Raw genomic sequence first — 5,000 nt, 5'->3', positions numbered from 1 at the left:
CCCGACCCTGCTTAGCTTCCGAGATCAGACGAGATCGGGCGTGTTCAGGGTGGTATGGCCGTAAGGAATTAGTGCAGGCGCAAAACCAGGTTTTATACAGTAGCACATAAGGAGTGAGAAAGCTGCTGAGGCTCGACGTTACACTCTTACAAAAACAATCATTAGTTAGATATAAACGGCAGTAATTGATTCAGTAGGACTCCTTATCCATGTAAAGGACCATTGTGACATCTGAATTCATTAATTATCTGAAATACACTGCGTGTGCGTGTGATGTTAAATGTTTGAACCAAGGTTAACGGTTAAAGTGTCAGAGAATGGGTGGTGATTTTTTGACGTCCTCCCATGATCTGAAGTGAGCGTGCGTGTTTGTGTTGGTGAAAGTTTAAGAAATGTACAACTGTCGTTTCAGCTCTCTGGTGCTCCCTGCTGGCAGTATCACTATACTGTCCTCATGTTTCACAAAAATAGTTTTGAGAGACGTTGTCAGTTTTTGTATGTTGCTTAAATCCTCCAAAGCGGTTGGCAGTAAACATCAGGTCACGGTACGCCACGGTAGGCCACGGAGGCAATGAGCTCGAGTTGAAAAAGAAAAAGCTTACCGCACCTGTTATTCCCAGGCGGTCTCCCAGGCTGTCTCCCATCCAAGTACTAACCAGGCCCGACCCTGCTTAGCTTCCGAGATCAGACGAGATCGGGAGTGTTCAGGGTGGTATGGCCGTAAACAATTAGTGCAGGCGCAAAACCAGGTTTTATACAGTAGCACATAAGGAGTGAGAAAGCTGCTGAGGCTCGACGTTACACTTTTACAAAAACAATCATTAGTTAGATATAAACGGCAGTAATTGATTCAGTAGGACTCCTTATCCATGTAAAGGACCATTGTGACATCTGAATTCATTAATTATCTGAAATACACTGCGTGTGCGTGTGATGTTAAATGTTTGAACCAAGGTTAACGGTTAAAGTGTCAGAGAATGGGTGGTGATTTTTTGACGTCCTCCCATGATCTGAAGTGAGCGTGCGTGTTTGTGTTGGTGAAAGTTTAAGAAATGTACAACTGTCGTTTCAGCTCTCTGGTGCTCCCTGCTGGCAGTATCACTATACTGTCCTCATGTTTCACAAAAATAGTTTTGAGAGACGTTGTCAGTTTTTGTATGTTGCTTAAATCCTCCAAAGCGGTTGGCAGTAAACATCAGGTCACGGTACGCCACGGTAGGCCACGGAGGCAATGAGCTCGAGTTGAAAAAGAAAAAGCTTACCGCACCTGTTATTCCCAGGCGGTCTCCCAGGCTGTCTCCCATCCAAGTACTAACCAGGCCCGACCCTGCTTAGCTTCCGAGATCAGACGAGATCGGGAGTGTTCAGGGTGGTATGGCCGTAAACAATTAGTGCAGGCGCAAAACCAGGTTTTATACAGTAGCACATAAGGAGTGAGAAAGCTGCTGAGGCTCGACGTTACACTTTTACAAAAACAATCATTAGTTAGATATAAACGGCAGTAATTGATTCAGTAGGACTCCTTATCCATGTAAAGGACCATTGTGACATCTGAATTCATTAATTATCTGAAATACACTGCGTGTGCGTGTGATGTTAAATGTTTGAACCAAGGTTAACGGTTAAAGTGTCAGAGAATGGGTGGTGATTTTTTGACGTCCTCCCATGATCTGAAGTGAGCGTGCGTGTTTGTGTTGGTGAAAGTTTAAGAAATGTACAACTGTCGGTTCAGCTCTCTGGTGCTCCCTGCTGGCAGTATCACTATACTGTCCTCATGTTTCACAAAAATAGTTTTGAGAGACGTTGTCAGTTTTTGTATGTTGCTTAAATCCTCCAAAGCGGTTGGCAGTAAACATCAGGTCACGGTACGCCACGGAGTCAATGAGCTCGAGTTGAAAAAGAAAAAGCTTACAGCACCTGGTATTCCCAGGAGGTCTCCCATCCAAGTACTAACCAGCCCCGACCCTGCTTAGTTTCCGAGATCAGACGAGATCGGGCGTGTTCAGGGTGGTATGGCCGTAAGCAATTAGTGCAGGCGCAAAACCAGGTTTTATACAGTAGCACATAAGGAGTGAGAAAGCTGCTGAGGCTCGACGTTACACTCTTACAAAAACAATCATTTGTTAGATATAAACGGCAGTAATTGATTCAGTAGAACTCCTTATCCATGTAAACGATCATTGTGACATCTGAATTCATTAATTATCTGAAATACACTGCGTGTGCGTGTGATGTTAAATGTTTGAACCAAGGTTAACGGTTAAAGTGTCAGAGAATGGGTGGTGATTTTTTGACGTCCTCCCATGATCTGAAGTGAGCGTGCGTGTTTGTGTTGGTGAAAGTTTAAGAAATGTACAACTGTCGGTTCAGCTCTCTGGTGCTCCCTGCTGGCAGTATCACTATACTGTCCTCATGTTTCACAAAAATAGTTTTGAGAGACGTTGTCAGTTTTTGTATGTTGCTTAAATCCTCCAAAGCGGTTGGCAGTAAACATCAGGTCACGGTACGCCACGGTAGGCCACGGAGTCAATGAGCTCGAGTTGAAAAAGAAAATGCTTACAGCACCTGGTATTCCCAGGCGGTCTCCCATCCAAGTACTAACCAGGCCCGACCCTGCTTAGCTTCCGAGATCAGACGAGATCGGGCGTGTTCAGGGTGGTATGGCCGTAAGCAAATAGTGAAGGCGCAAAACCAGGTTTTATACAGTAGCACATAAGGAGTGAGAAAGCTGCTGAGGCTCGACGTTACACTCTTACAAAAACAATCATTAGTTAGATATAAACGGCAGTAATTGATTCAGTAGGACTCCTTATCCATGTAAACGATCATTGTGACATCTGAATTCATTAATTATCTGAAATACACTGCGTGTGCGTGTGATGTTAAATGTTTGAACCAAGGTTAACGGTTAAAGTGTCAGAGAATGGGTGGTGATTTTTTGACGTCCTCCCATGATCTGAAGTGAGCGTGCGTGTTTGTGTTGGTGAAAGTTTAAGAAATGTACAACTGTCGGTTCAGCTCTCTGGTGCTCCCTGCTGGCAGTATCACTATACTGTCCTCATGTTTCACAAAAATAGTTTTGAGAGACGTTGTCAGTTTTTGTATGTTGCTTAAATCCTCCAAAGCGGTTGGCAGTAAACATCAGGTCACGGTACGCCACGGTAGGCCACGGAGGCAATGAGCTCGAGTTGAAAAAGAAAAAACTTACAGCACCTGGTATTCCCAGGCGGTCTCCCATCCAAGTACTAACCAGGCCCGACCCTGCTTAGTTTCCGAGATCAGACGAGATCCGGCGTGTTCAGGGTGGTATGGCCGTAAGCAATTAGTGCAGGCGCAAAACCAGGTTTTATACAGTAGCACATAAGGAGTGAGAAAGCTGCTGAGGCTCGACGTTACACTCTTACAAAAACAATCATTAGTTAGATATAAACGGCAGTAATTGATTCAGTAGAACTCCTTATCCATGTAAACGATCATTGTGACATCTCATCTCATCTCATTTTCTTCCGCTTATCCGGGGTCGGGTCGCGGGGGGAGCAGCTCAAGCAGGGGGCCCCAGACTTCCCTTTCCCGGGCCACATTGACCAACTCTGACGGGGGGATCCCGAGGCGTTCCCAGGCCAGTGTTGAGATATAATCTCTCCACCTAGTCCTGGGTCTTCCCCGAGGTCTCCTCCCCACTGGACGTGCCTGAAACACCTCCCAAGGAAGGCGCCCAGTGGGCATCCTTACCAGATGCCCGAACCACCTCAGCTGACTCCTTTCTAAGTAAAGGAGCAGCGGCTCTAATCCGAGTTCCTCACGGATGGCTGAGCTTCTCACCCTATCCCTAAGGGAGACGCCAACCACCCTTCTGAGAAAACTCATCTCGGCCGCTTGTACCCGCGATCTCGTCCTTTCGGTCATCACCCAGCCCTCATGACCATAGGTGAGGATAGGAACGAAAATCGACCGGTAGATCGAGAGCTTTGCCTTGCGGCTCAGCTCTCTTTTCGTCACAACGGTGCGGTAAAGCGAACGCAATACCGCCCCCGCTGCTCCGATTCTCCGGCCAATCTCACGTTCCATAGTACCCTCACTCGCGAACAAGACCCCGAGGTACTTGAACTCCTTCACTTGGGCTAAGGACTCATTTCCTACCCGGAGTAAGCAATCCATCGGTTTCCTGCTAAGAGTCATGGCCTCAGATTTAGCGGTGCTGATCCTCATCCCAGCCGCTTCACACTCGGCCGCCAGCCGATCCAGTGAGTGCTGAAGGTCACAGGCCGATGATCCCATGAGGACCACATCATCCGCAAAAAGCAGTGACGAGATCCTCAGACCACCGAACTGCAACCCCTCCCCACCACGACTACGCCTCGATATCCTGTCCATGTATATCACAAACAGGATTGGTGACAAGGCGCAGCCCTGGCGGAGCCCAGCACCCACCGAGAACGAAACTGACTGGCTGCCGAGGACGCGAACACAGCTCTCGCTTTGGGAGTACAGGGATTGGATGGCCCTGAGGATAGACCCCTTTACCCCATACTCCCGCAGCACCTCCCACAGTTTCTCCCGGGGGACCCGGTCATACGCCTTCTCCAGATCCACAAAACACATGTAGACCGGATGGGCATACTCCCAGGCCCCCTCCAGGATCCTTGCGAGAGTGAAGAGCTGGTCCGTAGTTCCACGTCCGGGGCGAAAACCGCATTGTTCCTCTTCAATCTGAGGTTCGACGATCGGCCGAACCCTCCTTTCCAGTACCTTGGAGTAGACTTTACCAGGGAGGCTGAGAAGTGTGATACCCCGGTAATTGGCACACACTCTCTGGTCCCCCTTTTTGAACAGGGGAACCACCACCCCGGTTTGCCACTCCTTTGGCACTGTACCCGACTCCCACGCGATGTTGAATAGGCGTGTCAACCATGACAGCCCCTCAACACCCAGAGCCTTTAGCATTTCTGGCTGGATCTCATCAATCCCTGGGGCTTTGCCACTGCGGAGATGTTTGACTA

The 5,000-nt window shown here is 48.2% G+C and overlaps 3 non-coding genes and 3 pseudogenes across 3 annotated transcripts; all 6 read right to left on the bottom strand.

Annotated features, from left to right (window-relative positions):
• Window positions 1-66, bottom strand: part of LOC130396047 (5S ribosomal RNA) — a 131-nt pseudogene extending 65 nt beyond the window's left edge.
• Window positions 67-595: 529 nt separating this feature from the next.
• LOC130395959 (5S ribosomal RNA) lies at window positions 596-726 on the bottom strand (annotated as a pseudogene).
• Window positions 727-1,255: 529 nt separating this feature from the next.
• LOC130395958 (5S ribosomal RNA) lies at window positions 1,256-1,386 on the bottom strand (annotated as a pseudogene).
• A 519-nt stretch (window positions 1,387-1,905) lies between these two features.
• LOC130394911 (5S ribosomal RNA) lies at window positions 1,906-2,024 on the bottom strand. The gene has a single exon (XR_008898024.1). It is a non-coding gene; the product is annotated as a 5S ribosomal RNA (ribosomal RNA).
• A 529-nt stretch (window positions 2,025-2,553) lies between these two features.
• On the bottom strand, window positions 2,554-2,672 carry LOC130399597 (5S ribosomal RNA). Its single transcript, XR_008902103.1, has one exon. It is a non-coding gene; the product is annotated as a 5S ribosomal RNA (ribosomal RNA).
• Window positions 2,673-3,201: 529 nt separating this feature from the next.
• Window positions 3,202-3,320, bottom strand: LOC130395100 (5S ribosomal RNA). Its single transcript, XR_008898196.1, has one exon. It is a non-coding gene; the product is annotated as a 5S ribosomal RNA (ribosomal RNA).
• Window positions 3,321-5,000: the final 1,680 nt, after the last annotated feature.

This window comes from Gadus chalcogrammus, chromosome 12, assembly GCF_026213295.1.
Source record: "Gadus chalcogrammus isolate NIFS_2021 chromosome 12, NIFS_Gcha_1.0, whole genome shotgun sequence".
Taxonomy (NCBI): Eukaryota; Metazoa; Chordata; class Actinopteri; order Gadiformes; family Gadidae; genus Gadus; species Gadus chalcogrammus.
The sequence above is the reverse complement of the archived record's forward strand: the minus strand, read 5'-3'. Positions and strand labels throughout refer to the sequence as shown.